Consider the following 21131-nt stretch of genomic DNA (forward strand, 5'->3'; position numbering starts at 1 on the left):
ATGTCACCTAACTTGTAAGCAACCATCATATAAATACAAAAGGTTTAAGGGGTGGATCTTTGAAGCCCAGCTACAGTGTAAGATTAGCTTGCTGTGAGATAAGAATTGCTTCCCTTTCATATTGTATTACTTTGTCTTCAACAATAAATTGGCTCAGTTTGTCTATTTGGTTTCTTGAAAATTTTCATCCATGAACCACAAGTGCAGTCAAACAACTGGCTATAAATTTTATAGCCAGTTGTTTGACTACACCTATGGTGTAGGTAGCCTATAGCAGCATAGCTATGGCACTGTACTTTTGCGGGCGTAACCTGTAGTGTAAAAAGCCTATAGTGATCAAAGGGGTTTTTCCCTCACTAAAGAAACACTACCTTTCCAAGTGATGGTAGCTAGGTCAACAAAAGCATTTTTCCATCTACCTCCTGCATCTACACAAGAGCTAAGGTCAGTGTAGCTTCAGTGCTGTGAAGGGTGGACGTCTCAGACCCCTGAGTGCCATAGTTATGTTGTTAATCTAAGGGCCTAAGTGCCTGCAACAGACCTAAAGCAGTGATGGAGCACATCTATCAAAAACTTGGCAGATCTAGAACAATATATTTAAACTATATAAAATGGTATATAAAATGCAGGTATAGTGTCTCCAGTGTGCACAGAGCTTCTGTTTGTTCTACACAGCCTCTTTTTGAGGGCTTAATGTGAATGAGCACTTCTTGTGTGAGCTGACTTCCCTTCCATGTCTTCCTGTAATTCCCAAAGCACCGCATCTCAGAGCATTGACGTATATCTTTCCTATAGTTTATAAGCTTTACACAAGAGAATTCTGCTCTAAGGAGAAAATTTTCAAACTGTACTCTGAACCTGGGCCTGCACAATTGCTTGTTTATCCTTTTTTTGGGCAAACAAATCTATGGTGGTACTTGTAATTCGGAATTACTCTCACAAATCAGGTAAATATATAATAGCTATCTGATTTCCATGAGTAATCATGAATTATGTACAGTACTCCTATGGGAATTCTGCACCAAAAACTTAAAAATTATGTGTACAATATTTTGAAATTCTGCATATTTTATTTGTCAAAATAATAGTATAATCACATCAGTTTCAATTATTTTGGTAATTTATTTCAAATACCTGTCAGCAAGTATGTCTATAACAATACAGACAACAAAACAGATTCAGGAAAAAGTTTTTTGACAAACAGATTCCTTATTAGACATATTAATACATAACTTTGAGTAATAATTTAATTACAGTACAGAATCATATTTCCAGCACCCCTCAGAACCAGTGTACAGGGTTGGGAGTCAGGCATAATGGAGGAGCTGAGTGAGAGGGATGTAATTCCTGGGAAAGAGCCTGGAAGTGAACCGGGAGGGTGTTGGGTGTGGGTGGGAGGAGTATGGAACTGATTTTTTTTCTGTGGTGGAGGAATTGTTAGGGAATTGGGGAGCCTCCCCCATGCAGAGCCTGGCTGACCCTTAGCCTCTCTCATTCAGTTAGACACATCTACCCGTCTCCATGTGTCCCTGCACTCCCACTTCCCATTCAGCCAGGCATAGTTTCCCTTGTCCCCATGGTGACCCTGCACCACTACTCTCATTCAGCCCCTGGCTCAGTGTTGTCACCCCACTAACTCCTTTGCCCTTGCCCCAGCCTGTCTTTCCCCACCAGCCATTCTGAATTTCAGTCTGTGTGACCTCTCCCCAGAAGCTCCATGTGTCCCACTCTGTCTCCCCATATCCTGTGCCTCCTCACACAGGGTGCTGTGAGGAAAGCAGTCTGCCCTCTCCTTCTCTGCAGCTGGCTGCTCCAGCTATGAGCCAGCTAGCCTCTCTTCTGGCACCATATCAGCCATATCAGTGGAGAAAGATGTAACTGCAGCTTCCCTGTGCCTCTCCATTAGAATCAGTTATTCTGCAGAAGGGTAAAAAATCTGCAGGGGATATTAATTCTGTGCTTGCACTGTGGTGCAGAATTCCCCCAGCAGTAGTACAGGCTCAACTCAGCAGCCAAAATGTAGTGGCCACTTTGGAAAATCTGGCAAACAGACATTTAATCCTCCTTTTAAAGGGAAGTGTTAGAGGTAAGGCAGAGCACTAGCAAAATGTCACTTATTTAATCAGTTTAGATCATGCCATCCATTAACTGAGTGCAACTACAAAAATTAAACCGACCACTCTTGCTAATAGTTGGCCCAAATACAGTCTCTACCACTTTCATCCATGGACAAACGACATCTGTAGCCACAGGTCAAAATTAAGAAAAGGCAGAGCTAATGAAAGTGGCTTGCACTGCATCTGAAAAAACTCTAAACGTTTTCTCTCAATTGGTGAATAGGTCAAAGGATTTTTTCCCCACCTTTTCCCTCCACCACAGCCCTTTAAGAATTTTATGGACTTTAATTAAATGTCTAAAAATATGTGAAGATTTTAGGAGTGTTTATGAGAAGAATTTAATGATGGTTTCATTTTTATGGCAATCTTATAACAGCAGATTCAGAGTGTGCAAGACATGGACTGTAGGAAATAGCTATATCACATTAATTATATTTTAATGAATATAAAATCAGGGAAAATAAGTCAGGGTAAAATAAGAGTATTTGACACTGCATGATCCTGTCATGCAAGATGTATTATGTGATGGTTATAACTTCAGATTACTATGGTCCTCCTGTTTCTTCCAACCTGCACTGTTTTGTAAAGGTGATGTTGGTGTTGCATGTGTGTATGTTTGTTTAGTGAAATTAGAAAGAGACATTGGGATGGAACGCAGGCACTTATTTGATCGCCTTTCACTCTAGATTTGGTTTGGATTTTTGTTAAATTGTATCCCTGAATCAAATAATATATCAAAGTGCAGCTTGTTTTTTGAATGTGAAACTGACTGAGATACTTTTTGCTATGTTGCCAAGTGAGCTGTGATTCTCATGTGGTCAAGTGCATTTCTACTTGTTCACATGGGTATTATATGAATGTTTACACTAAACCAATCTCAAGGCTTGCTTTAGTCAGTTGAAAATTGTTGCTGTACAAATGTTATACTTAGCGATGTTGCTTGTACTAGTGTTCAGGCAGTAGAACTGAGGCATAACAATGGAGACTCCAGTCCTCTGAAAAATACATTGGGGGGAACAGATAATTTTGTGCTGGCTATAAGAACTTACATTGATCAGTGCCATGAACTGCTGTTTCCAAACTATAATGATGATCCTCCTTTAGTGCAATAGTTTTGCCATCTTGTGATAATATTTGTCATCTCAGTGAATGTGTTGCCCTGAGAAGATCCATGAGCTTAAGTGTTCCTGTCATACAGCAAAAGGTGTTGCAAATAACCGTAAGCCATTGTTGTGAATGTTGTAGTGTTAATCTTGTCTGGATGATTTTGGTGTTACATTGCAGAAGGCTGACAGCTGACATTAGATATAACTGCTTTTTAAATCAAGTAAATGTTGTAAGATCGTGATGGGTGCACTTCAAAAGACTCAATGGCCCACTTCAATTTGGAAGAGCTCCCAAAGCTTAGTACCTTTATCTTAACTTCTCCAAGATTGCAAAACTGGACTGCAACTTTTTAGAGTAACTATTCCTGTACAATTTTGGCACTTATATCTCTGGTTTCAGTTGAAATGCAGGAATAAGGTACATGCAAACCAGCTTTCCATATTTCTAATATCATTCAAGGTAGATCCCAAATTGATACCACCTTGTTTATTTTTAGGGAGGGTTTTACCCAGGACTTTCACTATTTCTCTACAGATCAAGGGCCTTTTATAATCTATTAAAGTATCCAGCATGTTTTACCCACTTAATTGGAAAATTTGCTTTTGTATGACATCAGTACAGTGTTGTACAGAGCTGTCCTATAATGCTACTGAGAGTAGTATCTTTTATTGGACCAACGTTTGTTTGGTGAAAGAGACAAGCTTTAGAGTTCCACAGAGCTCTTCTTCAGCATGTTACTGTGATACACAGGAAATATTGTACAACTGTAATGCTGGCTTCCAATGGAAAGTGGTAAGTCTCTTTTGAAAATCTTGTAGTGGGCTTTGCAGGCTCTTGCTGGTTTATTCTAATGAGTCTAATAAAATGTGAACAAATTCTCTGAGGTCCCACTATTTCATAGTAATAGAGATATTTATGTATATTATATAGTGTGTCTGTACATTGCTGGTGTTTGTAACATGGTAGTATGGGATAAGACCTTTGTCAGCATAAAAGTGACATCAATTAAGAGTGCTGAAGCTACGAATGAGTCCAGTTATCCCAGTTAAACATTCATAAAACCTTTTATTCCATGGTATGCCACTATGTTTTCTGTAATATATGTGGACATTTACAAAATACACATTTTAAGAACTTTTAGAATTTTTTGAAAAAATTGTGGGCCTGTGTTTTTGTATGCCTTCACCTGTAAGGTATTTGTGTTTCCATGAATACTACAGTATGGGGCTCAGAGGAAGCCATAGAAACATATTTTGATGTCATATATTGGCATTTTACATGTAAGAAACTTAAAAGTGATGACTTTTTAATCTCAAGATTGGACCTTGTAGAACTCAGTCCTCATGAGAAGCTAGGCCTGTTACCCTTCCAAGTGGTATAATGGTAGGGCAATGAAATAACTAGACTCACACACAAGGCATCTTCTTAAGCATACATTTCTCTGGCAGACATACAGATGAAAAATACAGCATTGTAAGGGTTAAATTATAGGTGTCTCTTGCTTTCCTCTTACATGATTCATGCACCAAACATTACATGCCTCCACGTGAAATTGGTTCACAGGCATATCCTTCAGTGCCATGTTATGGATCCCACAACACCCTGATAAGGTTCTTGTGGGGAGATTTGAGTTTCCTTGTTACTTAGGCAATATAGACTATATTTCCATCTTGCTTTTACCCATGAGCCAAAAGGTAAAGGTAGGGAGTCTTGGCAAGCATTTTTGGAGAAAGACTGGCCTACTAGGGTGTGCTGGAATCTCTGGTGAATAGCTCTCTGTAGCTCTTCATCCCACCTCCCACCCCCACTCTTAGTGTGCTCTATGATCATCAGGAAATCTTTTGCCAGCACGCAGGCTGCTTGTGCGTTAGGATGTAATCTATAAGAGAGAATGAAGGGAATTTAATAAAATAAGAAAAATGTGCTTTAGTAGAGATTTCCACCATGACCTGCTACTTTTCTATTATTTAATGTATTTTGTTGTACACAACATAATGGCAGTTTGTCCTCAACTTAAAGCACCCAGCCCTGTTAATGAAAGCTGTAGCCTAAACTACACTGTTTTGGGGTTCTCAGGCATGAACATGAAAACTGATTTTATTCTTCAGGGAAAAAAAAAGTTTAAGTAGACCAGCAGTGGATAATAATTATAGTATCTGTCATCAGACGCTACCGGTGTGGTGCTCTGCTCTGTTCAATGTTGTATCAATCGCGTGCATGTGTGTTCCCTCTGTGTTCCCCAGCTCTGCTCAGATAGCTGACACAGCAGACCCCGAGAGAACCCCCAATGACCACAGACTCTAGTAAGGTATGAAGGCACCTAAGCCAGGTTTATTATTGAAGAGAAATACAGTCTCCAGTTCCCTGGCATAGAAGTCCAAGGTGCTGCTAAGGTGCTGCTAGCTAGTACATATCTGCTCCCTGACAATGGACTCAGCTCAGTCAGTGGTGGGACTTTCCACTGCCCCCTAGGCTGGACAAAGACATCCATTCAGGGGTGCTTATACAGAGGTACAAACAAGCTACACATCACTCCTGACGTAGTGAGGTGCAACCCCTCTACGTAGCAAGGTACAACCCCTCTACACAGTAAGGTGCCGCCTCTCATCTTGTACATGTTGATTCGAACAAAACAACTCTATCCATCATATTACCCTTTTGGCCCTGTCATTGGGATGGATCAGCTTGTTCCTTGTTATCTGTGTGGAGTGTACAAGCATGCAAATGTTTGAATATCGGGTGTCCAGTACCTTTTAGGTATGTCTCTTTTTGCAGCATCAGCCCTTTCCTTGACAGCTTCTGTGAGCAGGGCCTGCCTCTGGCTCACTGCTTAACTTTGCCTTATTTTAGCAAAGTCTTGACCATTACTTTAGTTCAGGCTTTAAGCCTCATACTGGGCCTCTGATACCAAGGTTTATATCTCAGGGCCTTCTCTTACTACAGTATCTAGCTCAAAAGAAAAGCCAACAGTTTATTAATTCAAGGAGGGAAAGTAATGAATAAAATTGAAATGCCTTTTAATATTTACATTTATTTTATACACTGCCATCCAACTCAACCCAATCAGAAGGCAATATTTAGTACTGGAAAACACAGTACGTATTTAATTATTTCACTTCTTTCATAAACAAGTTTAATTGGAATCTAAAAACAGCAAGGGACAAAAGATCAGTTCATTAGGGACTAACTAACTGAAAAGGGCAGATAAAAACCTTTTGTCTGATACAGATGTACCTCCCGAGCACCATTGGTGAACACCAGGCAGCACACTAATCACAAAGCAAGAGGTGTTCTCATTAATAGACTTACAAAGCATCAACCAGGTCACCACAAGCTTTGAAGGTACTGATCATCAATTATTGCACTAATTGTTTTTTCTGTTTGCATGTCTCAAGCTCAAAGGCAAGAGTCACTGAAGCAAAAAAGAGACAAATAATTGCTACCTCAGTGACAGTTGGTTTTCAGTATCTCATTATTTATGATTTGTTTTGCTGTGCATGTGTGACTTTAAGTTGACTGTATTCATGCATACTCCAAGAAGCATACTGTGTAACACTTGTGAAAGGATCATGCACATTATTCAGCAAATCCAGGCACAAAACTGCTTCTCAAAATTGTGCCAGCATCTTTCTTTATCTTGTTTTTGTAAAGAATACCAAAAATGCTCACATTAGAGCTTGAAGGTCTGCCTGTTTTGTTTTGAATTTCAAGTGTTTAGCAATATTTTGCTCCTAAATTTGCTTTCTCTCTGAATGAGTACTTCTTTTTAAGTCTTAAAAAATATGATTTTAAAGCCTCCCATGCCTTTTTTTTCATCCTTTTCAGAACAGTGTCTATCTTTACCTTTAAGTCATGAATAATTATATTGTCTTGGTGACAGAATGGAGATCCAGGGACAGACTTTTCCCTTTCCTCATTCCAGATAATGAAGAATTGACATGGGATTTAGAATATTTACATCAACTTCCATACCAGATGCTACATACATCTCTGAGTAAATTTAGGGAAATCCTTTATTCTGTCCAGTGTTCAGATTCCTTTCCCCAAGTTAGCTATTGCCTCACAGTCAAAGCTTCAGACTTAGGTGTATGTACAACAGCGGCAGTTGTCTTTCTGTAAAAACAATGTGTTGGCAGCAAACTTAGAGGTATGATTGGTAAAAACATGAAGGTGACATGGTGACAGAACCTACAGGCCTTATAGAAAACTTTGAAACCACAGGCAGAACAAAGTTCCCTAGTTATAGCAATGATGCTTAATGAGTGAGCTGAAAAAGGTGATAAATAATGCTGAGTTGTAGGGTCATAGTAAACATGGTCATTTTCATAAGCTTATGTAGCTCACACTCTTCTTATTCCCCCACAAAGATGTATACAAAATAATGAGCTAAAATCATTGATATTGTGGCAGATGGATATTCATAGAAGCATTAAGGCAGACCTCAGAATTGGAAAAAAATGAAATGTTGCAGTGAGAACAGGAAAGAGATGATGCTTGCTCAGGCTGGCCAATGGAGAGAGAACAGAGAGCACAGGAGTGGACTGGGAAACATTGGGTTGCTGTGTAGGGAAAATCAGGAGTTTGTCTGAGAGGAAAGTCATTTTCAATGGGAATGGATCAGGGTGGTGGTATGAATGGGTAAATTCCTGCAGTCTTTAGTCAGAGGACTGAACAAAAACTGTCAGGCAAACTTCCACTGAAATCATCAGGGGAGTTTGCCTGAGTAAAGACCTTGGGCTTTGGCCCATTGTTCTCTTTGGAATGGTTTAGGGACCTGTTGGTCCTTAATCAATAAAACGTGCTGTGCTGTTTGTTCCCCTGTATTTTTAAAAATCCTTTCATTTGACATTGAAAACTTATACTGGCTACTCTACAAAATATAGGCCAAACAGGGTAAACCTGGGGCAGATACCCTATGAATAAACTTCCAAGTAAGATTTTTTTTTTCCAGTGGTAGGTTGTAAAGAATATCAAGGAATTTGAAGGAATGGGGTCAGGGGAAAAGTATTTTCCTAAACCATTGTAAAGGAGGAGCATGATCACAAAAATGTTGGTGAGTGTGGTTTCTGTTTAATCTTAATCTACCTGTGTAGATATTTCATGTGTTTCCTAGATCCACTCCATTTTTTCTCTCTCTCCTCACCCCTACTCCTAGACTCAAGATAAAATACACATCTCTCTTAGAGGTTTGGGGTAGGGATATTTATATATAAAAGAAGTTACTGTAATTTTCACACTGATAATCCTTGCTTAAGAGCATCTAGGAACCAGAATTCCTATCCTATCCTTATGGTATTTATGTCCAAGTGCCTGAAGGCAACTACTCCTGACAGTAAATGTAATTCTTACTTGTATTACTTTTCTCTTGCAAAAGGGAATTTCTTCCTAATAGGCTTGCACTGCATTATGTATTTCTCATGGAAATGTCAAATCAATAAATGCAAAAGTGGTACCTTAAGGTTTTTCTGTTAAATAATTATATCCCAATTAAAATTTTAACTCAAATCTAGCATTCAGATTCTGTAACTAGGTTCTTTGCATAGAACCTGACCAAGGAAATGCTAAGTCTAGGGAGATCTTGTTTATGCTAAATAAAATATTTCCAAAAGCTCACTCATAAAATGACATTCAGTTTGCACATGCTCTGTAGAGACTTGTTCGACTTTGGCAGCTAACTGCTCAGAAGATTGTCTGCATTAATCATGCTCCAGCACAGCACTGCAGGGTCTGAATGGGACTTCCTCTGCTACTGCTCTGGCCAGCAGCCAGGGGCCAAAGGGCTGCCACGCACTGGAACTGATGGCTGGGTGGCTGTCTCTTCTGTGCTCTCAGTGCTCTCACTGTGGATGCCCGAGTAGCAAGGAGGAGATGGAGGAAACAGCCTGAGTGGGATGGAGAGGAATGAGGAGTCTAGCTAGGTGGAATGACAAAGAGGGAAACTGGGATGAAGAGTCTGAGGAGTAGACTGAGACTGGAACCAAGATGGGGAAGAATGTGATTGGTCAAGGAGATGAGGTGGTGGACTGGAGGATAGAGCAAGGGTATGAAGAGGAGTACAACACAGAGTCATGGGAGGCAGGACTGAGTCTCAGGCCAGGAGCTAAGTGGGGTGGGTGGGAGACTGGAGCGAGGACAGGCTGAAGGAGTTGGGGCCAGCAGGGATCAGGTTTGCCGGGAAAAGGGCAAAAGGATCTGTAACCACTGGAGAACACAGTCCTCCCCAGGTGCCTGGAATATATCCCAGGATTCTTGAGTCTCACCATTCAGTGAGCAGAATTACCAATTCTCAATCCATACAGCAGCATTGTCTTCATTGCTCTACTAGGCCAGAACCATTTGCCTTCTAATTCACTTATGTAACAATAATAGACAAGGGGAAAAAATGCCAAAACGGCAAAACAGTATTCAAATAACCTAGAATATGGGAGAGGGAGAGCATGCACACAGAAATTGGAGGCTTTGTATTTCCATTTGCTTTTATCTGCTTATTCTGAAGATGTTACTTAATCAATTTTAAGGGTATGCCAGAGCATGAAGCATGAAATTCCCAAGTCATTGCATGGTCACAACTTTACAGAACACAAGAGCTCTTCAGTAAATACACAGATTTTTGCAAACTGTAAATCATTTGTGAGCCACTACTGTTCTACTAATTACAGCAAGAAGCTGTGCTCATTAGCTGTTCTCATCTGGCTCACTGCACGAGCTAAATAGTCCGTAAATGAGCCAGCAATTACTGCTGTATTACCCCTACCACATCTTCTCATATCAAAATATCTGCACCAAATGTTGCTTCTGTTGGTATTATCAGGTTAGGAATTTCATAATCATATCGATGCAGGTAATTGGGAGATGATTGGGGTTGGCAGGAGATACGAAAATAGAATCTACAACTAAGAACATTTGGTTGGCTACCAGGAAGTGGGTTACACATCATAATGACAATTTCTGAATACAGAGAGCCACATGGGTATACAAATACTGTTCTTAATTTAAAAAAAATCTGCTTCCTCTCCATTCTGACTTTCCTTTTTCTCATCCTTGCTATAATAGTAAGATTCATTAATATTAGATGTAGAAAAGGTGAAGGGGAGGTTTTATGAAGCTTCTGATTTAGTGGTAAGGGTAGGAGATGTGAGAAGCTGATCTTGGAGCAGTTAAGAGGCTTTTGATCTTTATTGATTGTTTGAATATGGCAGATGGAGTAAACTCAGTAGGAACTGGTGACCTTAGTGTTAGTCCAGCAGTCACTCTAGTTAAGTTTGTTTTAGGGTCCATACAGTTTGTGTGTGTGTGTCGGTGTAGATTCTGTATCACAGACCCATGCATTTTAAGAATCTGCCTGATGACACTATCACTGTTGAGCATTTTGAAATACCAACATTTCATCCTGGCTACCAGGGTTTCATCTTATCTTTGCCACCCCTCCCTCACATAATCAGTAAGAGTTGGCATGATCTGAGGAATACTCTTCTGACTTGATTTTGTTCTAATAGATAAAGTGGCTGTATCTAACATTTACAATATATCAATAATTAACAATACATACTCGAATAATAGGAGTACATGACAAGGGTGTTTGGGGGTATAGCACAGACCTAAATTTTCATTTGATACAGCAGCCATTCTTTTAATGTGAAATATTCAACACATTATAATAATCATTGGTGTGTGTGTGTGTATATATATATATAATTTTTAACTAAATACTGCGGTAGATCAGCTGGTTGTGCATCTGGATCCAAAGCATTTTTGCACACACATGCCTGATGATGTGCTCATTTTACATAAATGTTTCAGTTGGTAGTGGTAAGAAGCTGACCATTAGTGTTGATGTGGTACTTTTGCCAATTTTCTCTTCATGGTGGCAATATCTGGTGGCTGTACTCAGCTGACTTTCAGTCTGGGCTTGGCCATTGTCTCTTCAAGTCTCTTGCTCTTGATGTAGGGACTGGGGTATATATGGCCATGCCTAATGGTTAGAGTGAGGAGCATGGAACCAGAGCCAGGGTCACAGCCAAGTGTCCAGCCAAAGGTGACAGCTGGAGATAGAATCAGGAATCAAGCCAGCAGTCAAAGCCAGAGGCAGTTTCTGAGGTAGGGCAGAGACCTGGAACGAGGCAGGAACACATGCGGGTCTGGGGTAAGGATGATGAGAACCAAGAACAGGCAGGGCTCAAGAGTCAAGCAAGTAAGCAAGATCCATAGTAGCAGCCCGCCAAGGATTCACATAGTTGGTCAGAAAATTTCCTGTGCCTCTTTCTGGTTTAAGTAGAGCTTCCCAGCCAATTGGTTGGGATGAAAATCTCCCCCAATTAGGAGATTCATGAACAGGGCTCTTTACAAGCTAGAGCTTCACTAGCCCCTTTCTCCAGTGGCTTACGTGAGTTGTGGGATGGCAGCTGTGGTCTGAGCACAACCTGGGACCTGTGTTCAAGGCCTGCTATTCCTCATCTCATTCTTTCCCTGTCAGAACCCTATAGGTTGTAGTAAATCAAATTTTCCAGGGTGGTTTTTGTGTAAGACATTTAACAGGTCAGTGCTCTTCCAGACCATAGCCTTCCCAATCCACAAGATACCAGAGTCTATCCTGTCTGATTCTGACATCAAGGATCTCATGGAAAATATACTATATTCATCATGGTCTTGAACACTTATTGGTACAGGGTCAGGTGGTTGGGAGTGCTGAGGGAATGGGGTCCTGAATGTGGGGCTTCAAGAGTGATATATGGAAAACTGATATATCAAAAGCTCATGCTGAAATAAATTTGTTAGTTTCTAAGATGCCACAAGTACTCCTGTTCTTTTTGCGGATACAGACTAACACGGCTGCTACTCTGAAACCTGTCATATGGAAAACTAGGTGTATTTGGAGAGAATGGGGTAAGCTGAGTTAAAAGGCAACTGGGTTATTTTACTGGCAAATTTGGTAGGGGCTAAGGAACTGGTAGACCAATTTACAAAATAGGCTTTTTGTGTGTAGGGTGTTTTGTCAAGAGCCTTCTGGCCTCCTGTCATCAACTGTCCATATATTGTTTGTAAGTCTTCTTGGCACTCTCCAAGTGAACTTTTAGTTATCTTGGTTTTGAGTATCTGTTGTATCCAGTCCAGGGCTGCTGGGTTGTGAGAAGCTGCAAGTAACTCTGGGTAGAACTGAAGGTGGAAACCATAATTCAGAAAACAAAACAGGCAAAAGGGGCTTTGCACTGTAGGCATGAATCCTGCATTATTATATGCAAACTCTGCCTCAGCTAGCAGCAAGGACCAGTTGTTCTGCTGGAAGTTTATGCAGCATCAAAGATATTGCTCCAGGATCTGGTTGGTTCTCTCAATGTAACTGTTTGTTTGAGGGTGGATTGCTGCATCAAAGCTTGACTTCATTTCTTCTTTGTGGATCTCTCATATTTTGTGCCTCATTGGCCACTTCACCTTGAATGGTCCCTTGAAATTTGGGTTAAGTACTTATGCTAAACAATCTGTTCTGCCTTGTATTTAGCTGTGACACTCTGTACCTTTCACAGACCTGAAGAAGAGCTCTGCATAAGCTTGAAAGTTTGTCTCTCTCACCAACAGAAGTTGGTCAAATAAAACATATTACCTCACCCACCTTACCTCATTGGTGTCATATGTTTGCAAAGTCTTCCACCAGCCCACTCCAGATGTGAAGGCTAAGAGCCCAACCTGTGAGAGTTTCTGTTTTCAGGGTGATCCCAATGACGCCACCCTGGCCATGGTTGTACCTCATGAAGGGAATTCCAATGTACATATTACTGCATATACCATTCAATATTCCTGGAACATAGTTTACAAAGAAAACAGTTGACTGTGTTTAATTTATAATATCTTACTGTACAATACTTGAATATTAATTCTCATGAGTGAACATTTAAGAATTTAAGAGAGCATGCTCTAAGTGCACAAGAGGAATAAGCCGTGTGTCTTGATTTGGGGATAGGAGTGAAGAGGGCATGCTAGCAAAGTATACTGCTAATGCAGACATAACATCGGTCCCTCCTAGCTAAGTATGTTCTATAACAAAATATTAGTGAGAAGTTTTCATTAAAAGTAACCGAAATTCAGTTGACGTGGTTTCACTGTCACCTGGTTTGTGAAACAGTGGGAAGTGGTAATAAGTGTTCAACAGTGACACGGTGTTATCAGGCAGTTTCTTTGAATTTATGGTCTTGAAATTCAGAATCCACACACACACAAAAATTTAAAAAAAAATAATCAAAACCTACTCCCCAACTTGGTATGTACACTAAAACAAGGTACTGCTAGAAACTTGCATTTGATTACCAGACTATGTTGTGTTCTCAGCTGTTGAAGATCCTCTTAGAGGAATTCTGTCTGCATGTACATAATAAAGTTCAGACACTGTTCTTTATAATGCCTTTCCCATTCAAGAGCTTTGGCCAGAACATCACTAGGACCAATTCCCATGTGAGGCACTTTCCAACGCTACTGGAAGACAACATAATAATTAGATCAGGGTGAATAACCTGTTTTTTTGATTCAGTGGCAGTTCAAAAAAATTGAAAATCAGTTAAAATCAAAACAAAATAAGAATTCTGAAAAGTGTAGGCAAATTGAAAATCAGTTTCAGGTTGAACAAAACTTGTCAGTCAACCCCAAATCCTTTGTTTCCAGGCTTTTTTTAAAAATGAGAGAAGGTAATTTGTGTCCTTTTTATAAGTTTTAGCCCAGTAGTTAGGGCACTCACGTGAACTGTGGGAAATCCAGGTTCATATCCCAGGTGAGTAATCTAACCACTGGGTCTAAAGAGTCATTTTCTCAGTCTCTCTGGCCTAATGACTATTCAAATATTTTATATAAAATAGATCAGCTTCCACAGGTGAGACTGAAAGAATATCCTGTTGCCCAGTGGTTAGGGCACTCTATGGAGACAGAAGAGACCCAAATTCAGATCCTTCCTCCACTTCAGGCAGAGGGGGGAATTGGACACAGGTCTCCCACATCCCAGGTGAGTTCCCTAACCTTTGAGGGGTACTGCTGCAGCAGCTGTTCAGCAAATTTGTGACTACTTTTCAAACAGTTTCAGATTGATCAAAACTGCAGTTTTTGGCAAATAAACTTTATCTGAAACATTTCTCCCGTCTATAATCGTAATTGCTTACAGACAGGAAACAAGTGGTGGGTTTAAAGGTGACACCACTTCATGTAGCATGTTTTAGACAAACTGTGACTGGGTGCCTTGATGGGCCATTCTGAGAATGCCTCATTCAGAACAGACTGCAAGAAATAGGGTGGACAATGTGCCAGACTGGTGGTTTATTCTATAATTAGATTTACCAAGCCAGTAACAAAACAGCTGCTGTAGTATCACACCGGTTAACAAGAAGCCAAACACAGTCTCCTTTAGGTAATCTAGCCCTAAAATCCCAGCTAGACAGCTAAATCCAATATAGTGAGGGATTACTGAAAACCTAATTCACCGTATGTGAGGTTCACCAGTCCCAAAGGACTGGACACTTACCTCCAGGTCAGTGAGAGTCTCAGATCTTACCCAATAATCACACCGATAGCAATCCTTTAGTAACTAAAAACTAAAGATTTTATAATAAAAGGGAAAAAAAGATGCAATGGTTAAAAGATCAATATACATACAAATGTGTAAAGTCCTTGTATCAGTTTCATAGCAGAGATGGTGAGGCTGTTGATTTGTAAAAATGTTTGTGGAATCAGTTTGAAGGCTTATAGTCCAATAAGGCAGTCCGAGTATAGAGTCTGTTCAAGTACTTCCAAGCCTATCATCTCTCGCTTATCCATACATAGGTGAACTAGTTACATAAGGCAATTAGCCTGTACTTCATTATAGCATAGATAGTTAAGCAGAAGACAATATAGATAATATTATTAGTTTCCTGCAGTATTTTACTTCTTTGATCGAAAAGTTAACTGGACACACAGTCACACTCATAATCAAGGAAATTAAGATGTGAAAGAGAATCTACGAGCTAATTTGATGTCATTATTAAACTTCTAATAGGATATAGGTAAACACAGACAAATACATTTCCCATTTACCCTTTGATTCTTATCAATACAAAGTGAATGAGTTGGGGATTGTTAGCCTGATTAACATTTCTTTGATACCCATACATAAGTAGATCATCTTGATTACAATTGTAATGCCTCCTGTTAAGTTGTTATGGATTATACACAGTTTAACTGGTCTGCCAGTGTCACACATAGGGTTGTCAATTTTGGTTGGACATATTCCTGGAGATTTAATCACATAGCATTTTTTCTTGGTAGTCCATCGATCCGATGATGACAAATCTGTGCAGATCATCTATTGTTGGTCTCATGGTGTGCCCTCTGAAGACTATACAAGCCAGTTCTAGAGATGCAGATTTTGCTGCAGATGGTGCATGGGAAATTCGTGGTCAGTAGGTTGTGCGCTGCTAGTGCTCTGTGACGTCGTTCGCGTGCCTCTTGTAGATGCCGGCAGTGTCTTCCTCAAAGGCGATGCAGGTATTTCTGACTGTTGCACACCACTGTGTTCTGTCGCTGGCAGCGTCCTCAAGGTCCCTAGGTTTGATACTGCTGTACTGCAGATCGGCTTTGATGGTGTCCTTGTAACATTTCCGTGGATGACCTATATGCCGGATGCCCTGGGAGAGCTCACCATACAGAAGCTGGCGGGGGATTCTGTTGGCATCCATGCGGCTGACATGACCGGTCCAACGTAGCTGTGACTTCATGATCATCATTTCGATGCTTGTCATCTGGGCTCTCTCAAGGACCTCAACATTGGGCACTTTGTCTTGCCAGCGGATCTTCATGATGTTGCGGAGGCAGCGCATGTGGAATGCTTCGAGCTGCTTGATGTGACTCCTATATAGTGTCCATGTTTTGCACCTGTACAAAAGAGATGAAAGAACAACAGCTCTGTACACAAGCAGTTTTGTTGACATCCGGATGTTGTGGTGGTTTGAAACTTTGACACGCAGACAGCCAAGTGCCTGGCTTGCTTTGGATATTCGTGCGTTGATCTCACTGGATATGACACTACCCAGGTATTTAAAGTTCTCCATTACTTTAAGCTGAGTGCCGTCAATGGAGATACTTGGGACAGAAGCATTTGATCCAGGTGCAGATTGATGGAGAACTTCTGTCTTTCCGAGGCTGATAGTTAGTCCGAAAAGTTGCAAGGCCTTGGCAAACTTGTTGACAATGTGCTGAAGATCATTTTCAGTGTGAGCCATGAGGGCACAGTCGTAGGCAAACAGTGCCTCAAGAAGGAGTTTCTGCACATAGCATAATCTTTAATTAAAGATTAATCTTTAAGTCGTGGAGACCCCAGGCCAGTCCTGGAGCGTTGGCAACCCTACAAGTGCTTCTTTCATCTGGTACACAGACCACAATCAGATGGTAAACATGTTGGTCTAAAGTACAATATCCAAATAGGTACTGCCAATTAAAATTACAAAGGTGGTACACCACATACATTTTGAATTTTATGTGTGCTACACTAAGCCTTAAACCTTGAGAACTGCTGTTACAGAGCAACTATGCCAGTGGTGAGTAACCTGTGGCCTGCAGCCCACAAGACAGTTTTTACATTGACCGTCCACAGGCATGGCTGTACGCACCTTCCAGTGGCTGCAGTCCACAATTCCTGGCCAATGGGAGCTGCAGGGAGTGTCCTGTGCTGCTTTCCGCAGCTCCCATTGGCTGGGAATGGCGAACCGGGCCACTGGAAGCTGTGGGTGGCCATGCCTGCAGATGGTCAATGTAAACTCCATCTTGCAGCCTGCCAGTGGATTACCCTGATGGACCTCATGCAGCCCCTGGGCTGCAGGTTGCCCACCACTGAACTAGGCCCAAGGCCAGCACCTTGCTTTTCCCATTAACCCAGCTCAGTCAGGAGAGCCACAATACTCTAAATTTATACTACTGAGCCCTATCTCTAACGTACCAGAGACTGGGGAGCCAGAAGCTTCAATTCAATGGAGTGGGGGAAGCAGTCTCATTGCTCAGAGTAGAACAAAGGCTGCCCAGAATCCTGGATTGACTGAGACAATTCCAGGTTTTAAAACCGATTCCAGGGTACTGCTGTCCTGGCCAGTGTCCCAGGCATCAGGAGACAGCAGCTTCTATCCCATCTACAGCTCAGTGTTATTTTTCCTCTTCTAGGGCCAGGCCACCAGGAAGAAGGGATCAATAGGAAAGGATTTTAGAAAAGTAGACTCGCTTCTAGAGCGCCTCCTCATGTTTGAGTGTAGTGTAGCAGACTCTGTCCTCTATTGCCCCTGCCAGATGATTGCTCTGGCCCTGCATTGTTTCTCTTCCCTTAACTCAGCCCTTCAGCCAGGTCACAGTTTAGTCCACCCCTTCCAGGGCAACAAATTAAAAAATCCAAATGTCCTTACAAAATAGTTCTGGGTCCTGTAGTCCTCATACCCCTTCTCCCACAGCTCTCTGTCATCCTTGGGCCCTTCTCTGGCCTCCCACCGCCTCACCAGCTTCTAGTTCAGGGTCCTTATAAGTAGCAGCCAAGGTCTGCTTCTCCAGACTCCTTAGTGCTGTCTCCCTGGACTTCTTCATACTGTAACCTGTCAGTAAGACTTTTCTCCCCCATAACCTCTCTAGATTCACCCAACTTCCAGTACCAGGGCTGTCAGGGCTCCCTCTGGAATCCTCCATTAAATCCCAGACCAAAACTATAAATGTAACCCTACTTGGTCTTGACCATACATCCCTCTTGCATTTCCCTGCACAGTTCCTCAGCTGAGCACCTCCCAAGGTTCTCTCCCTGGGAGGTCTGCTTCCTGCCCTTCACTAGATACTGCTCTATCCTGGTGGTTGCTGTGTGTGTCTCCTTGCATTTTTTACTTCAGGAGAGGATCCCAGAGCCAGCTCTCCAGCTGGGATTTCTCCTCACACCCTCTCTATTCCCAGTGTGTGATTGCAGAGTTCTTCCTTCTGTCTCTGCAGCCTCCTTCTTTTTCTTCTCGTTTTATGGCAAAGCCGACTCACTTGCTGAGTCTCTGACCACCAAGCACTGGACACCACAGATAAATCAAGAATTAAAGTCTTTCACCTTTCCCAGTATTCTCAAAGAATTGCAATATTGATTTTTTCATAGGGCTCCATTTTTCTGATATTCTTATTAGGTGTTACAGCAAAAAATTGATACTTTAAACCCTCTGTTTTTCACATAAATACCCCTTTTTGATGGTCCACTCTGTGCACTCCCAAAGGAGATGATCAGCTGTTTACTGGATCTTGCACATCCCCCATTGTCCATCTTTGTTTGTTTACTAGAAACAAATTACTATTTAAGCCACAATGGCCAATTAAAGTTCTGAATCAATCCACTTTGCTCCTTCTCTGTGGGCCTTGGAATATATCAGCCTTTTTGACTCTGCTCTGAACTTCCTCTGTTTATAGTCCTCTCCCAGTCCCTCCCCAGCTAGACTTCATCATGAGTTAAGCCTGGCTCACTCTCCGAATGCAGCCAGATGGCGTAATTGCCCTCAGGCACCTGACTTCCTTTGGCTGGGAGAAAGCTGAAGGTGGAGAAGTCTGGGCTCTGCAGCCAGGCACCTGGCTGCTGGGGCTGTACCATCTTCAGATGTTGTTAATGACAGGGCATAGCTCAAGTGCTGCCTAGAAGGAGTTGAGAGAAGGGGGCTGGAGAAAGCCCAAGGGACCTGGAGATGAGCTGGGGAGAATGGTGAACTACAGACAGCCCTCTACCCTGGGCACCAAGAGCTTCCATCTAGGTTTCCATGGTTGTTGTACAATGGCGTCCAGGATGTCCTTCAGGCAGAAGCTTGTGGATGCTCTTTACTGTTTTGAATCAGGGTTGAACAGGGCTCCCTCATCCCAGAAAACTCCACTGGGAATTGGGAGGCATCAGTCCTCCTCCTGGCATAAGACTGAAGATGAGGAAGCAGATATCCAAAGCCCCAAGAATGTTCCTAGTGAGAGAACTTCCTAAAAACACCCATTACTTCAGGTAAAGAGAGTCCCAGGGCCTCTTTGTAAGAGGGAGTTGCTGTGATCCAGGAAGTTACGCAAAGACAGAATTGAAAGCATCTATCTTTCTGAACTTAATAGACCTAATATAACCTGCAAACGCACTTGTTGACTTTTTAAATGAGTGCATTACAAAATCAAAATGAGGCTAATATATTATGTATAATTTTAAATGCTCTTTGTTACTTGGGATTTCTGCTTTCCTGTTACGTACAGTGGGTTGTATTAAACAGCATGTTTTGCATCTGAACTAGCCTGTTGCTATCCAAATCAACAAAAAGACCAACTACAATCCAGTAAGTTGCACGTTTGTCTGTCCTTCAGATGTAGCCACCTTTTTATTCCCTCACTCTTTGTTAATATAATTAATGTCCAACTTCAATAGATACAAGGAAAAGAAACTGGTGTGGGTGGTTGTCCTTTTTTGCTATAAAACATGGCAATAGATTCAAAGGAAAAAGAGAAAATAAAAAGATCATAGATCTATGTTTCATATAATTTCTGGTGATGTATTAGCTGCACAGTGGCTGGGAGATTTAACATCACCTTTATCTCTCATTTGCCAGCAATTGTGCAATTATTCCAGGTGCTGCAGTTGAAATGACTCTCAAATTTTATAGGAGTAATCAGTGTATGAATGCTGGCAGGGTGCAACCTCAGATCCAGGCTTCAGGTGCAGCACTCCATGCAGATGGAAACACTTCATTTGCTTTTTAAAAGGGGTTTTAAAACTTGGATGTAAAAACTAGTTCTGGTTAGAACTTTATACAGGATGTTTTACCCCATATCTTCTTTTTTAAAAAGTCAGAAATAAAATGTGGGGTTTTTTTCAGTGTCCAAAGACATTAACAGCCAAACAAAATGTTGTTGATGCTGTTGTCCAGGTTCTTTCACCACATCCACCACAGTAGTGCCTCCTAACTTGAAAGTGAGGCTTTTCACAGTAGTAAAGGGTGTGGGAAAGATTAAAATTAGTTTAATTTTATTCAGAAAAGTGTCCTGACGTGTGTTGCTTCCCTCTCCCTCTCAGTAAAAGAATGAGTAGGACTAATATGGTATGGGTTGAGAGGACAAAGAACACTCTGAGTCTCATCTAAACATGAGCATTTCTTAAAGGCTTTATCACTGTTCCATGAGGCTTTTGAGTCTTTTTAAAAAAAGATATTAAAATAAAAAGTGATCACAGAAATAGAGTAAATTATAAAGGTACTTTAAAATTACAAACCTATTTTTAAAAATAACTTCTTTATAACAACTTCAGTGTAGGGCACTCTCTGGGAGCTAATAACCAGGTGGAAGGAATTGATTAGTAATGATAGTCAAAAAAATTTTTTGTTTGCAACTGATTTTAGATGGAAAGTTGGATTTTTCAGTGTCTGCTTTCCACAGATTTTTTTAATTTTTTTATTGAAAAACTGAATGTCTGAAAACAAAAAAAAAAGTGTGGTATTTGGCTAAAGCCAAATATTTTGATCAAATATGCCCTTGAAGTGCCTACTGAGTGTTGTAGTTTAATTGCCTCATGTCCCTGTTCTCCTCTAGGGTACGTCTACACTGCATTAAAAGATCCATGGCATGGCTGCAGCTGGCCCAGGTCAGCTGACTCAGGCTTGCAGGGCTCAGGCTACAGGACTGTAAAATTGCAGTGTAGAAGTTAAGGGCTGGGCTGGATCCCAGGCTCTGATACTTTCCCTCCTGAACAAGGGGGAAAGTCTCAGAGCCCAGGCTCCTGCCTCAGACTGAAAGTCAACATTGCAATTTAAGCCCCACAGCCTGAGCCCCTTGAGTCCAAGTCAGCTGACCTGGGGTCTAATGCTCAGTGCTGTGGGATTTTTTATTGCAGTGTAGACATATCCTTAGTGTCCAAAGTCCTTAGCTGAACTCCATCTTCTATGA

The sequence above is a fragment of the Chelonoidis abingdonii genome, chromosome 4, assembly GCF_003597395.2.
Source record: "Chelonoidis abingdonii isolate Lonesome George chromosome 4, CheloAbing_2.0, whole genome shotgun sequence".
Taxonomy (NCBI): domain Eukaryota; kingdom Metazoa; phylum Chordata; order Testudines; family Testudinidae; genus Chelonoidis; species Chelonoidis abingdonii.